Here is a 14,534-nt window from a genome sequence, read left to right as displayed (position 1 = left end):
ATCCATTACCTTTGGTTACGAATGAATGTATACTGTATATGTATGTAGTGTCATGTGCACATAAGCCATTAAGCTGATAAGGGCGATAACCTTATAACCTTATATTTGTCACTTTAGATAAGTACAAGCAATATGCGCAAATTAGACATCAGGAATGACTAATGAACTCAGTAATAGCTCACTGTGGCACGACGATAACAAGCCACTCCATTGGCCAGTTCTTGACGCCCATTACACACATAATTAACCGTAAAAAGTTATTTAAATGAAGCATGACAACAAATATTTCATATTATTTCATAACACAGTTTGTATAGTTTTTAAGAATTACTACATTCAGACGAGAGTAAGCCAGCCTGAGTCAGACACGTAATGAGCTGTTTCGAAACGGTAGCACGCTGGACCCCTGAGTGCAGAGCCACGACGCTACTCAGTTGTCAGTGAGATGTGCACCACAGCACGACGAGGTGATGGAGCGGGTGGCCTCCAGTCATCTGTCCGCAGTTGTACGTTGTCGTTGTTTAAAGGCTCCAACATGCTTGCATGTGTCGGCCTTGGTGACAAACATACATACATACATAACCAGTTAACTGAACATTATGCACACGTGACACTACATACATACATATACATACATGCATACGTAACCACACTACATACATACATATACATACATGCATACGTAACCACACTACATACATACATACATATACATACATGCATACGTAACCACACTACATACATACATATACATACATGCATACGTAACCACACTACATACATACATATACATACATGCATACGTAACTACACTACATACATACATATACATACATGCATACGTAACCACACTACATACATACATATACATACATGCATACGTAACCACACTACATACATACATATACATACATGCATACGTAACCACACTACATACATACATATACATACATGCATACGTAACCACACTACATACATACATGCATACGTAACCACACTACATACATACATATACATACATGCATACGTAACCACACTACATACATACATATACATACATGCATACGTAACTACACTACATACATACATATACATACATGCATACGTAACTACACTACATACATACATATACATACGTAACCACACTACATACCTACATATACATACGTAACCACACTACATACCTACATATACATACGTAACCACACTACATACCTACATATACATACGTAACCACACTACATACCTACATATACATACGTAACCACACTACATACCTACATATACATACGTAACCACACTACATACCTACATATACATACGTAACCACACTACATACCTACATATACATACGTAACCACACTACATACCTACATATACATACGTAACCACACTACATACCTACATATACATACGTAACCACACTACATACCTACAGTACATATACATACGTAACCACACTACATACCTACAGTACATATACATACGTAACCACACTACATACCTACAGTACATATACATACGTAACCACACTACATACCTACAGTACATATACATACGTAACCACACTACATACCTACAGTACATATACATACGTAACCACACTACATACCTACATATACATACGTAACCACACTACATACCTACATATACATACGTAACCACACTACATACCTACATATACATACGTAACCACACTACATACCTACATATACATACGTAACCACACTACATACCTACATATACATACGTAACCACACTACATACATACATATACATACATGCATACGTAACTACACTACATACATACATATACATACATGCATACGTAACTACACTACATACATACATATACATACATGCATACGTAACTACACTACATACATACATATACATACATGCATACGTAACCACACTACATACATATACATACATGCATACGTAACCACACTACATACATACATATACATACATGCATACGTAACTACACTACATACATACATATACATACATGCATACGTAACTACACTACATACATACATATACATACATGCATACGTAACCACACTACATACATACATATACATACATGCATACGTAACCACATTACATACATACATATACATACATGCATACGTAACCACACTACATACATACATATACATACATGCATACGTAACCCAAGTTAATGGCTCATTATGTGCACATGACACTACATACATTTGTACATACATACGTAACCAAAGGTAATGGATCGTTATGTACACATGACCCTACCTACATACATACATAACCACCAAAGTCAGTGGATAAATATGTACACATGACACTAAAATACGTATGTGCGTATATACATGTATACATCATACATACCGGTACATGACCAAAGGTAATGGATCATTATGTACACATGACTACATATATACATACATATACACATAATCAAAGGAAATGGATCATTATGTACACATGACTACATACATATTTACATACATACGTAACCAAAGGTAATGAGTCTCCATAAGTAACCAAAAGTAATGGATTTGGTGCACATGACACTGCATACATACGTACATACATAACCATGTGCACATGATTTATTAACTCTGGCTACGTTTGAATGTGTGTGTGTACTACAGGTGTTGAGGACATCACTCATGGTGCCAAACTTGGTGAAATGGAGTATATATAGTAACACATTCTGATCTTTTGAATACGTTAAAAACACATTCTGATCTTTGAGTAACACATTATTAACATTTTCCGATCTTTTCAGTAACAAATTATTAACATATTACTTTGAGTGACATTATTAACACATTCCGATCACTGAGTAACACATCAACACATTCCAGTCTTTTCAGTAACATAGTGACACATCCCAGTCTTTTCAGTAACACACCTGTAAAACGTTCTGATCCTTTCAGTAACAGTATATATTAACACATTGATCTTTTGAGTAACACAGTAAGGTACAGTACAAGTAACATGCTAGTAACACATTCTGATCTCTGAATAACACTAATAACACACGCCGATCTCCTGAGTAGCACTGTCGTAACACACTGTTCTTCTGCCCCCATCTGCATAACACACTCCAACACGTAATCATGTACCTGTAAGTGATGGCAACAATTAGTCGGGTAGGGGCAAGTATATACTGACGCTGTTTTCAGAAGAGTAAACCCCCGCTTTCCCAAACCCCACTAGACCAGATCTATCTATCTATCTATTGCCAGACGCCATAATCCCGTACGGGGTGGCCATTTGACTCTGAGTTATTTGTTTTACAGGGAGGGGCACTAACCCTCCACCAACCCACTTGACAGGTAGGGAGCACGTATGGTTTGGTTATATGGTTACCACCCAGCGTTGTAAATGGTTTCTTGGCTAACAGGAAACCATTTGGCTTGTCACTCAATGTAAAGCCACCTGTAACGGAAAGAAAAGCATTAAGTAGTGACAGGAAAGATGGGAGAAATAGGAAGAGAGGAGGGCAGGCACAGAAAAAGAATGATAAAGGCTAAGGAAGAAATAGGCAGCACTACATCAAGTGAGTGGATGATGGTCGCCACCACCTACCACTAACTAGACCAGATACCAGGTTTAAACTCCCACATACATGTACTGAAGCTGTTTATACTACACTAAACCCTCGCTGTACTGTACCTGGCTACACCAGACATGGGATTTAATGGACCCTTTGAGATCCCTGGACAAACCATTGTACATACCAGATATCCTGTTAAATGGGACAAACCAAGTGGACCAACTGAACGACTCTGGGCCCACCGGACACTTGTTTATCATTTAACATACACTACCAATTACATGGGACGTAGGACACACTGATGCTGGGGGCGGTTCTTCCCTACTATTTGAGCTAGTCATGAAGAAGAGCAATGCAAGGCTGTGAAATTATGGGCCAAGTCAGTGTAAAATGGAAATAGTTATCATTTTTTTGTACTAGAACCTGCTACTTCTCTAATTTTCTTTTATGTTTGAAATCCCAGGGGGGGACCATCAGACCTACCAGATTATCAGCTTCATCAGGCTGGAAAGAATGTAAAGCAGTAGTACTGTCCTATTCTGGCACTAAGCTACATGAAATTAATAGGATGCAAGAGGACAACAAACTGGGCAAAGTTAAGAGTACATAACAATGTAAGATGATTAGCTGCAAACGGAAAGTGTCCCCAGTAATTAGAGCAAGTTAACATTTGTCACTTATTATTATATTTTCTTTACATGATCGCGAAACATAACCATTAAACACCGCCTTACTCCTATTTACCTCCTGCAACCAATATATTATCAGCAACTAGCACTGGCACACTTAATGCTAACAACTAGTTGGAGGGATGCAGCTATGTAGGAGAGGGCAGGCACATTGCAGGGACAGGGCGACGTGAGCGGAGGATGAGTTGGAGAGGGGACAGCCAAATGGCACAGGACAGGGCGACGTGGAGGTGTCTGTGCCCATCCTCTACGCCTCCGGGATTAAGGTGCCTGGCAATAAATAAGATAATGTCAGAAAATCAGCTGCAAGTAGACAAAAAGTGTAACTGGAAAAGGATAACATTTCAAAAATTCCTATCAATAGCAGAGAACTATTAACTATCCAAAAACAACAATATTTCCCCCCTAAAGAACAAATCCTAGTTATCTTATTAACTTATAGATTAGTAAGTAGAATAATGGGAGTAAATTAAAGTGGTAAAAAGGGCAAATCAGAGCAGGAATTTCTTGTCTAAAAATTTGGGTACAAATCCTCAAAAACAGAGAGCCATTAATCATATAAAACAGCAAATTCCTTAACCAAACTTTTATTTTAGTTACCTCCACCAACTTATCTAACATTAATAAGTATAATAAATTGTGTAAATAGCCTGTGATGAGGACAAAACAAAGTTATCTCAGAATACTTGCTATGGCAACGTCCATCTGGTCTCACAATATAACCACTCATCAACCTATCTATCTATCTATTGCCAGACGCCATAATCCCGTACGGGGTGGCCATTTGACTCTTGAGTTATTTGTTTTACAGGGAGGGGCACTGACCCTCCACCAACCCACTTGACACGTAGGGAGCACGTATGGTTTGGTTATATGGTTACCATCCAGTATTGCACGGCTGGATTAAACATGTGGGAGGCCCGGGGCCCGCTTGGAAGGGAGGCCCCCTTTCCAACTCCCCCAGTGGCATACACCACAGACTGGTAACCTAAATCCTAATATATAAATAGGACACTTTTAGTTAGGAAATACTGAACAGGGACTATTCATCCAATGCTGTAACATGTTATGCATAAACACGAAATGAAATGAAACACAAGTTGCTCTGGTGGGAGGCCCCCCCCCCCTTAATCCGGCGGTGCAGTGTTGTAAATAGTTTCTTGGCTTGCAGGAAACCATTTGGCTTGTCACTCAATGTACAGCCACCTGTAACGAAAAGAAAAGCATTAAGTAGTGACAGGAAAGATGGGAGAAATAGGAAGAGAGGAAGGCAGGCACAGAAAAAGAATGATAAAGGCTAAGGAAGAAGTAGGCAGCATTACATCAAGTGAGTGGATGATGGTCGCCACCACCTACCACTAAATAACTATACAGTTATTACACTAACTTGGCTGAGATATTGGTCCTTTGCAGCATATTTCACACAGCTTAATGATAGAAAAAGACAATTCTACGGCTCTACATCCATTCCATAGCACTTCTTCGTGACTGGCACCGTATTCTTGGGTTAATCTCTCGTTAAAACCCAGTATTCAAGGCGGAGATGTGACAATTTAGGCCAAGTTATGGTAAAAAAGGTATAATCACTTGAATACCCTAACCATACTCACCTCTTTCTTACCTCCATTAACTGATTTCACAATAGCTGAATACTCAAGCTCCAGTAAGTAGGTACAAGGTGGAATTAGAGATGGGGACTTAACAACTTTCTTAGACTTCACCTCACAATAGCACCAATTATATCCTCAATCAATCCTAATTTCCACTTACTTATAATTACCAGTAAACAGGAACGTGTTCATAAAATAGCTGCAACTAGAAAAAACTTAAAATCTATCTATTCCTGTCAATAATTTATCACAAAACACCAATTTCTTTACCATACTCTCATCCTCTTTATCCCTATTATATAACATTTAACATAAATAACAGAAAAAGGTGAATAAAGAGGCTGTAACAAGGTAGAAAAATGGATCAGGATATCAAGATAACTTTCATCACCTCACAGTAACACAATTTCATCTTAAAACATAAAAATTCCCTTAACATTTATATCCTAGTTATCTCCATTTGCTTATCTAACACTAGCAGGCATATTATTGTACATAAATTACCCGCAAGAAGTCAATATATACAGACTTATAGGTGGATAATTATCTACACTTTCTTACATTTATTCTCGTAAAAACACGAAGATTTCCTTAACTGAAATCTAAGAGTGTTTCCCAAACTTTAACATCTGCCGGAACGCTTCTCAATCGCTGTTGCTTCTTGGCGCGCGCGGGAAAACACACACAATCGCTATCACTTCTTGGCGCGCGCGCGAAAACACAATCGCTGTCGCTTCTTGGCGCGCGCGGGAAAACACACACACACACACACACACACTTAATGATGTGAATCAACTGAAAATCATTGCATAGCTTCGTCATTCTTACAGTCTTCAGTGTGATGTATGGGCTTGCTTTTGGTGACAAAGACTATCTGAAAGGATGCTTCTTAGTTGCAGGCGCTTTATCAGGTTCTGCTTCCAACTTCTGTATTTGTTTTTAGTGGCAATATAGCGTGAGAAACCCGCTTCACACCTATACGGTGTTGCAAATGGCATCAGATGTTTCATTGCTCGTTTTGTAATATCAGGATACTCGTGCAAGAGCTTTGCCCAAAAGATAAGCAGCGAGTCTTTATCAAATGTTGTTCTGAGCGTTTGATCTATTAAAATTTAAATCAGCTGCTAATTTTCCTTCACAGACAGGGTTTGTCCTATTACAGAACCAGAATCCATAAATGGACAGAGGGTCTGCCTGCCTGAGAAATTATTCCCTCAAAGTATTACTTAATTGCCTTAAATGGTGAACAATGCATTCTCCTGAACTTCCATCCAACTGCAAGGAATTTTTAGTCAGGAACAGATGAAGAGTTGGAAAACATTCACTTTGTTTTGCCTTTGCACAATCAACCTAAAAGTTTACTTTGAGAAGATTCAATTTTGTCCTGAACCTTCAGTATGTCACATCTGAGCCTTGCAATGACAAGTGCAGTTCATTTAGTTTTAAAAACATCTGTACAGTAAGATAGCCGTTTCACTGACCAGACTTCGTCACTATTTAACAGAGAAAAGCTGTTTCCTGTAAGAAAGATCACTCATCTTTCGTATCACACACACGTGAAAGAATTTTGCCGCGGGATAACCAGCGCACCTCCGTGTGCAGTAACTAAGCACTATGACTGGGCCCCATCTCCTAGCAGAGCCGTACGCAGCTGCGAATTTCGTGGTCTAGCTCTGATGAAATTTACCACCTTGAATACCTCATCCAGCATAACTTTAGTTCGCATGGCATCTTCATTACTGCAAGTGCACGTCTATTAAATCAAGTGTCTGCCTGATGGAGCAACGTTTCTAATAAGAGCCAAAACACCTTTTACTGGGCCTGTCATTGCTTTTGCACCATCAGTGCAAACGGCTGTTATCTAATTATACTAAGTAGATAAACGTAAGTCAATTACCTGTATCCTGTATATGGGAAGGAAGGGAACTGGTGCGGTGCAGCATCCTTGCCGGGACGAAATACAGGTTTCTCCCTTCAGATGGGGACGTAACCTGAAAAGCAGTCAACAATTTTACACCATAAAACAATAAAACTTCCTGACCATTCTAACCTCTAAACAATATTAACTTGTCTAAATTTAACAAGTGCAATAATGTAGCTAACTTGGTTGAAAATGGTTGAAATCAAAGCCAAATACGTGGGACGCCGGCCTCTTTGGCATCTGTTCACCTGAGACGCTGGCCTCTTAGGCGTCTGTTCATCCATCACCATTTACCATCTCAAAACACCAATAACCCTTATGATACCTCATTCAAAGTTATCTCCATTACCTTTACTAAAACTAGTAACAGGAATAAAGGGGGCAAAACATGTATAAGTAGTCAAAAACTTGAATTAGGACGGATACTTACGAAGGCAATTCTTCGGCGTCCCCAGCCCCAATGTCATCAATTATCTAAAAGCGTCACCATTAAACCATTTCCCTACCATACCCACCTCCAAGTGATCACCAATAGCCTACCTAAAATCAGTAAATAAAGTAATGCTTGCAAATTAACTGTGACTAATAAAAGAAGGTGAATTAAAGTCGGATGCTTACCACGCTGTCCTCTTCCCTCAAAATGGCGTCGGGATCTGCTTGGCATTCATAAAATGTCCATTAGCAACTTACTATTAACCGAAAAAGACTTGTTTGGTCCAATTTTTTCCAGTTTAATATTTCCCAACCTTGGTTGCAGTGAAAGAAAAAATATAAAAAGATAAAACATTCTTATCCACGCGCACCTGCTGAATTTTGGCGCCAACCCGCCGATTTCAAAAGCTCAAAGTTTGCTTTACTCATTTCACTTTAAACAGCCCAAAACTGCCATCTGTATATCTAGACCGATGAGTCTCAGTTTTCTGGTGAAGACCCTCTGTCCACTTGCTGAATTTCACCAATTTTGTGTGGAGACCACAGCTGAGACGGGTACTCCAGTTTAGGGAGGACCAGGGACTTCCAAATTGGTAATAGATGATCATTCTTACATTTCTTTTCTTTTCTTTAATCTAACGTAATTCTCAGGATGATAATGCTTGCATTTTTCTTATCTAATGTAACAATCTACGCTAATCTACCATTAACAACCCACACTAATCTAACGTAACTGAACCTACACTAATCTGACATAACCCTTTCGCTGCGCTTTATGACTATAGTCCTATGAATTATTCCCTTTCACTTCGGAATACGAGTGTAGTCGACGGCCATCAGGAAACGATTTGAACTGACCGCGGTTTACTGCAACAGCGTCCCGTTCGTGAGCCCTCAGACGGGTGGCGTTTAGTACTACTGGCGAGGATGAGGTTGCAATCATGTGCTCGTGGCTACACCTGTATTTTCTGTGCCGACTCAAGCTGCATGCAAGAGGATAATGAGTAATCGAGGAAGAAGAGACACAGGCCCAGAGAAGAGGGAGGAAGGAAATGAAGAAAATATGGAACCCACACAAAGTAGGAGGTACAACAACGCGGACTCATAAACATTTGTGACGTCAACATCCTGGTGCATTGTGGGTTAGCGCGGGGAAGTGTAAGATCACCAGGCTCCTGTGTATTTATTTTGGTTTGGTATGTGGGTGAATATTTTCAGATTCTGGAGACTTATACGTGGTGTGTGTACTTGTCTCGTAACAAATAACAATGCCACACTTTTGCTGCTTTGTCGGCTGTGGAAATAAGTCCAATAAACACCCCAGTCTCTCCTTTTATGGTACTGAAGATTCCAAGTCAGGGAGAAGCAGGAAAGAAATTAACTGCAGAAAGGAGAAAATTATGGTTAGCAAGGATAGCTCGTGCCAAGACCTCAAAGCCTGACATGTGGAAGGTCTGCAGGAAGCACTTTATAACAGGTAATTAAATCTTTATACATAGTATGATCAATCAGTGAAGAAAGTAACACAGACGTCAAAGTTTTCCTTGTCTGCTTTGCCACAGGCCCTGGTAATACAGTCCAGTATTATTATCTCTGTGCAAGATAGATTTTGACTGTAGTAAAAAAAGTAGGAGTTAAGGGGAGGGAGCTTCTGGGGTTGGTGATAATTGAGGAAAAAAAATAAAGTATAGAGCAGGGTAACGTGTTAATAAGTAGTAGTGTGAGTGTGAAGGTGGGGAAGTAAGAAAAGGTGGTGTAAAGTTAATTTTTGGGAGTAGTGAGGGAGGACAAGTGCCATCAGACTGCTGTTTCAGGTCTGTCAAAAGACTAAAGTTGTAATGGAGTGAAACGAAGGCATCTGTAGATTGAAGTAGGTGGATTGGGGTGGAATGGTGGAAGGTACACTCAATAAAGTGGAAGTTGTGGAGAGAAAGCTTGTGGGAATAATGGGGGCCTATAGTGAGAGAGGAATGTGTTAAAAAATGATGAATGGGGGTAAAAAGAGGAACTGAATGGGTGAATGCAGTAGAATAAGTGAAATAGTGGGATTGCTGGGTGGGAGCTGTGTGTGGATAATCGGGTTCGTGTTTCCTATTAAACTGGAGTGTTGGTGGGGGAAAGTACAGACACCTGTAAGTTAAAGGAGGTGGGTATTGGGGTAGAGTGGACATGTGAAAAGTGATAACAGGGATGAAAAAGAGGAAATAAGTGGGTGGTAGGTGTTAAATGTGAAAAAAAGTGAGATGGCAGGTGGATGCTGTTTAAGGTAATTTGGTTTGGATTTGCAAGAACTAAAATTGTATTTGGAGGAAGTGGAAGCATCTATGAATTAATGTGGGTGGATAGGAGGGTAGTGGGGTAAAAGGTTTAGTCAGTAAGGTGGAAGTTTAGGGGAGAGAGCTTGTGGAAGTAGTGGAAATTGAGCTGGGAAGTAGGGTGGTGAGTTGGAAATGCATTTTTTGGCTGGCTGTGAGCTGGAGAAATGGGTGCATGTAGAGGTAGGGAAATGTGCTAAAAGGTGATGAATGGGAATAAAAGGGAGAAATGAATGGGTGGATAAGGTAATTGGAAAAGTGAGGTGGCTGGCTTGGTGTTAGGTGTGGTGATTTTGGGTTCGGGTTTTTCAAGATCTGGATTTATGGTGGGTGGAAGGTCCTGTAGGATTAATGAATAGGAGTGTAGTGCAGAAAAAAGTGTACCAGGAAAGGAAAAGAATGGTAGATGAAGAGAAGGTTATGTTGGGGTTACGATTGTGTGTGTGTTGTGGGAATGGTGAGCTTGAAAAAGCATTTTTTATTTTTTAGACCTGTGGCAGGGTGTTGGCTGCTTGTAGTGGTGGGAGAATAGGTAGAATGGGTAGTAATAAAGGTAAAAAAGATTAGAAAAGGTGGAAGAGTGCAGTAGGATGAGTATTTGGCTGAAATGGGGTAGAATGGGTACTGTCGATTCATGGGTTCGGGTTATTGGCAGGAAACTAAAGTTGTTGTGGTGGGGGACAGAAGCATTTGTAAATATTGTTGAATGAATGGAGGGGTGGGACAGGTGGTGGTGCACCCAAAAAGGTGATAGTTGAGGGGAAGGATGTGTAACTGTTATGGAGAATTGGATTTTGTGTTCAGAAATGCCAACTACTGTAAGATAAGAATCATGAATATAAAAACAAATACTGAACTACTATCTAATAACTATAGAAACCACATAATACAGTAGAAGTCCTATTTTTCGGCATCTATGGGACCAGGCTAGTGCCGAAAAATCAAAATTGCCGAATTATCAAAAACCCTACCCACTCAATACCTTATATGTTTCGGTGAACACTATCATCACCACTCATATCATTACAAATGTGCTTGGAGAGAGTACTGTATACTGTTTGATACTGTACAATACTGTAATGAATACAGTACTATACATGAATATGAAAAATAAAGAAATTAGTGAACATACTGTATATAAATGTAATGGTACAGTAGGCCTACAAGTTCACATGCACTTACCTAAACTTATAGTAGGTTCCTTAATTACATATGTACAATAGAAGGGGTTGATTGGACTCTGCTACTGCTGGAAGAAGTCCCCAGCAGTAGAGGGTCCTCATGGAGAATTTCAAGACTGACGAAAAAAATCGGAAAATCTGCCGAACGATCAGAGATTTTCGTAAATGGGACTATTTCTCAAAACTGCCGAAATGTCAGATTTGCTGGGGAATTGGATGCTGAAGAATTGGACTTTTACTGTAATATTGTTTGTGTTTTGATATGAATAATATCCAAACAAAAATAATCTTCACCTTAACCAGGTTTGCAGTCACAGTGTGCTCTTAATACCACACCATCATGTGACGTCATGAATGTAGTGCTGCCTACTTCTTCCTTAGCCATTATCATTCATTTTCTGTGCCTGCCCTCCTATTTTCCTATATTTCCCATCTTTCCTGTCACTTCTTGTTGCTCTTCTTTCCTTTACAGGTGGCTTTACATTGAGTGACAAGCCAAATGGTTTCCTGTAAGCCAAGAAACCATTTACAACACTGGGTGGCAACCATATAACCAACCCATACGTTCTCCCTACGTGTCAACAAGTGGGTTGGTGGAGGGTTAGTGCCCCTCCCCGTAAAACCAATAACTCAAAGTCAAATGGCCACCCCTTACAGGATTATGGTGTCTGGCAATAGATAGATAGATAGACCATTCAGACCTAGCTGTCTCTGATTGTGTACGACACTACGGCAAAACGATGATCTGTATTTAACGATCTTTGTTCGGTAAAAGCCATGACACCTGGGAAATTGCCGAACAGCATGGTGTTTTGCTTTAATGAACTATCGGCTTTAACATCAGGGGTCTGGTACCAGTTAGTTCATTAAATCGAGGGTGTGCAGCACTGTATACAGTATATATATACTGTATACCATCTTCATCATCCTGTATACAGTAGAACCCCGGAATTCGTACACAATTCTTTCCTGGAGGCTGTACGAGTTGCGAATTGTTTGAAAACCGAATCATTTTTTTCCATAAGAAACAATGTATTTTGCATTAATCTGTACATAAAACCTTTAAAATAAAGACATATACTCTGTAGATTATATACATAAAAATTTCACTGCATCTTACCAGTCCTGAGGAGAGCTGATGGCTTAAGTGGATGCATATGGAGAGGAGGAGGAGGGGTTTTAGTTTTTGGAAGGGGAGTCACCTTCCATGAAAACTGTAGGAAACTGCCCTTCTGGTGTTTTTTCTCTTTTCTGTCTCTTTGGATGAGGAGATGCTTGGGGCTGGGGAGATGCTTGGGGTTGGGGCATTTCTGTTCTCACTGCTTTTCTTTTAGCTCCAGCTGACTCACTGATCTTCTTAGGGCCCATGATTATGTACATTTTTCTAACGAAAATATGTAATTTATCACAGTGTTTAATGGAGCTTGTATGACTGATGCATAGCTGTCGGAAGACAAAGTGAGGAAGGACACTAACCAGCTTGTGGTAAGCACAGGCTGGTCTACAGTATGTCTGCCATAACTTAGCTTCTTTCCACTTCATTGCAAAGTAAGACAGTATACATAACTAAGGTTGTACAGCCCTTCCATAGCACTTCTTTGTAACTAGCACCATAATCTAGTGTTAATCTCTTGTTACAGCTTATTTTTCTATAACAGCAATAGTATGGTTCTACACCATTTCCATAGCACTTTATTATGACTTGCTCCATATTCAATTGTTAATCTCATGATACTGATCAAAATGCAAGATGGAGATGGCAGTTTTAGGCCAAGATAAGATAGGCAGAATACATATAGGCCTGGTTAGAGTGAATAAGCAAAGTTGCACTGAGTAAGAATAACAAAAGTTCATAATTCTATCACCTTTGTACTTATTATTTCCTTGTTTCTGGATCCTACATAACCCTGTCTTTAAGTGGAAAAAAGGGCCAAGAAGATGGTAATGATGATTGTGATTTTAATGGTGATGATGATGCTGATGTTTCTCCCTAAAGAGAATAATATATGAGAATAATAATTTCTTTCTGATCACCTTTAGCATCTTCCAATATCTTTAGCATCTTCCAGTACTGTATGATAGACAGCATATGAATATTGCCATTTGATTATGGTCTCGTCAGCTTAGGAGACTTCCTGGTACTCATACTCATTTATTTAATTTGCACAGTACACTCAAATATACAGTGGTCACTTGATGTAGTGCTGCCTACTTCTTCCTTAGCCTTTATCATTCTTTTTCTGTGCCTGTCCTCCTCTCTTCCTCTTTCTCCCATCTTTCCTGTCACTTCTTATTGCTTTTCTTTCCATTACAGGTGGCTTTACATTGAGTGACAAGCCAAATGGTTTCCTGTAAGCCAAGAAACCATTTACAATGCTGGGTGGTAACCATATAACCAAACCATACGTGCTCCCTACATGTCAACAAGTGGGTTGGTGGAGGGTTAGTGCCCCTCCCTGTAAAACAAATAACTCAGAGTCAAATGGCCACCCCTTACAGGATTATGGCATCTGGCAATAGATAGATAGATAGATAGATTGTAATAACCAAACTGAAACTTAACAAATTAATCACTGGTCTGACCAAGATTCGATCTCAGACCCTCGTGCTTGATACACGCACACGTTACCACTGAGCCAAAGACAGGGTCCCCTCTTTGCATCTAGGCAGTGCAGGCTTTTATACACCCCGTTACAGTATGTCATTCATGTCTTTATTATTGATGTATACTGCTTACATAACATGAATATTGATGTCTTTTTTTCAAAAGTGAACTAGTAAGGAAGAGGTGCTAAAAGGCATCCCAAGCTGATAATACAGTACTGCCCTTGTGGCC

At 39.6% G+C, this 14,534-nt stretch overlaps 1 pseudogene; it reads left to right on the top strand.

Annotated features, from left to right (window-relative positions):
- LOC145389547 (small ribosomal subunit protein uS10m-like) overlaps positions 1–14,534 on the top strand; it is a 35,670-nt pseudogene that overhangs the window by 16,734 nt on the left and 4,402 nt on the right.

This window comes from Coenobita brevimanus, unplaced genomic scaffold, assembly GCF_032717465.1.
Source record: "Coenobita brevimanus isolate Jiangsu-jjx unplaced genomic scaffold, ASM3271746v2 jjx.HiC_scaffold_1233, whole genome shotgun sequence".
Taxonomy (NCBI): domain Eukaryota; kingdom Metazoa; phylum Arthropoda; class Malacostraca; order Decapoda; family Coenobitidae; genus Coenobita; species Coenobita brevimanus.
Note: the sequence above shows the minus strand (reverse complement) of the source record. Positions and strands in the feature narration are given on the sequence as shown.